Below are 2,421 nucleotides of genomic sequence, written 5' to 3' on the forward strand. Positions count from 1 at the left end.
AGTCCATTACAGATCAGGATCTACCTTTATTGTACATAGTGCTGATCTCTGCTGGATTTCTATCGATTGTATCTGCAGTCGGGATCTTCTGGATCTGCAGGAAACACAGAAAAACTGAAGAAGAAGGCAAGTGTTACTTACTGCTCTTAATCAAGTAATAATGGATAGCCCTAAATATCATAATCAATAATTATTGCCATTATTTTGTAGTTAACAGTCTATAAGGTGTTGTTTATATGCAATTTATATGGATTGTTTATATGAAAAGAAACCAAAATAATGGTATTCTGTAGATTCCACTCATTTTAGAATACATGTCTATTTGTGTTGGTTATAACAGCGTTCTTTACTTGTCTCATTGACACAAAAAAGACAGAAAAGAACAAAAGAAAAAGGTTCAGCATTTCTCAAACTGCACCAAAACACAAATATACAACATTAATTCATATGTGTGTATATATATATATATATATATATATATATATATATATATATTCATGCAAATGAATGGTTACTGATAAACACATGCTTTGTTAGGAACTTTCTGTATGTAAAAAAAGTTATAAGCTTAATGTCAAATTAAATTAGTTGATGCCATCTTTAAAAACTGCAGTGCCGAACATTTGTTTTATCTTTGAGAGCCCTAATAAAAGCATGAAGAAACAGATTTAAGTAAGATTGAGATTGTTGTTTTAAAGTATCAATTGTTGGTGTTGAAACAGGTCAGACTCACGGGGACGAGATCACTTACGCTGATCCAGTGTTCTACAAAAGAAACGCACGTAAATCAGTAAGATTATTTATTATTAATTGATGTTGTGTTTGTGTATTTTTTCAGCAGTGACTCAGATTTAGATCAGTGTGAGTGTGTGTGTTTTTATCCATTTAATGATCTGTCACAGACACTTTACCAGATATACAGTGCATTCGGAAAAAAAAGTTTTCAAACCAGATCCAAATAACACTCCTGTGTAATTTGGATCACATCACAGATTTTAGAAAGTTATTGATAATTTGTGCTGGAATACATTTTTAAAGCAACTGAGGAACACTGAAAGAGTGCAGGATCTTCATCTGGGTGAATCTCATGAAATCTTTTGTTTCCAAACTTTCAAACAGGACATTTTTAAAAAGGTTTCCAACAAACTTCTTTTTTTTTCAGCATCAGTAGCAAAGTCTGAGGTGTTTGTGAACATTACTTTAAAAACATCTACTAACAATTTGATAGATGTGCTGAGTTTGATGAAAATATCTCATTTCGTTCACAAGTTATAGACGTTTTAGTAAAAGTGGCTCCACCCACCTCAAAGGTTTTGGCAGCCCTTAGAGACTGTGGATCGGAATTTCAACGTTTTTTGATAACTGTTGACAATCAGACTCCAGAGAATCTCGCTGCACTGGTTTGGTTCCAATCGGGTCAAAAACCTAGGACTAGTTTGCAAAAGTAGGTTTTTCAAAAAATCCAAAATACCCAGAAATTTTGCCAGGGTGACGAGCAAATCCGAGGCATGTTGTCTGCCTTGAACCTACGCCTATCGGTTTGGGAGTTCATTTCGTACATTTGACTGCTGTAGCACAGAATCTGCTATCAAGTTAGCAGAACCAGTTGAGGTCCAACTGAAATTGGTGTTGTTTTATGACATTTCTTCAAGATGCTTAAGCTTGCATGCAGTGCTGATAAATGTTAGAAAAAAACTATGTAACTATATAAAACTCTATAGCCTACCTTGTGTTTTTGTTTTTTTTACAGAGAGCTAAAGAGGAGAATCATGTGGATTATGCATCAATCAAACTGAGAAGATGATCAAACTTCATTGTTTTCTAAGTAAAGACCCAGTTGTGACATGGAGTCTGAGACTATGGTTGACTTTTTCATGAGAATCAGCAGCAGACATCGAGCAGGATCAATGTTTAAACTATAATAATTAAAGATTAAATCACATTGTCTCCTAAAAACAAATGTGCCTTTTTAACAAATTAGCTAAATCATATGGTCTATTGGAGCAGTTCATGCTTGACTAAAGTTTTAAACAGACCATGTGTATAAAACTAAAGAAAAAGTGCAAAATGTAGATGGAAAATACTCATCAAAAGGAGTGAAGACCCTGCTGGTCTCGTTTATTCACATCTGTACAGAAATGTGGTTTGATCCGTTGGACACCTTGTTCACGAGAACGTGTCCAATGTGGGACGTTTGTCTTTGATGTCAGTTTTCGAGTTTGAGTCTGAGGTGTGAATAGTGTGAAGGTGCAGAGCTTTTTTTCCATTGCTGCTCACATTAAACCGTTGACTTCTGATCAACAGAAACACCCTTTACTATAAAATACTCATCAGAGTTGATGTTTGATTAAAACAAGTCTTGAGTTGACTGATATAATATACTTTGGTGTGCATACATCATAATGTGATCCTATAGTAAAA

Source organism: Megalobrama amblycephala, linkage group LG2 (genome assembly GCF_018812025.1).
Source record: "Megalobrama amblycephala isolate DHTTF-2021 linkage group LG2, ASM1881202v1, whole genome shotgun sequence".
In the NCBI taxonomy this organism is placed as follows: domain Eukaryota; kingdom Metazoa; phylum Chordata; class Actinopteri; order Cypriniformes; family Xenocyprididae; genus Megalobrama; species Megalobrama amblycephala.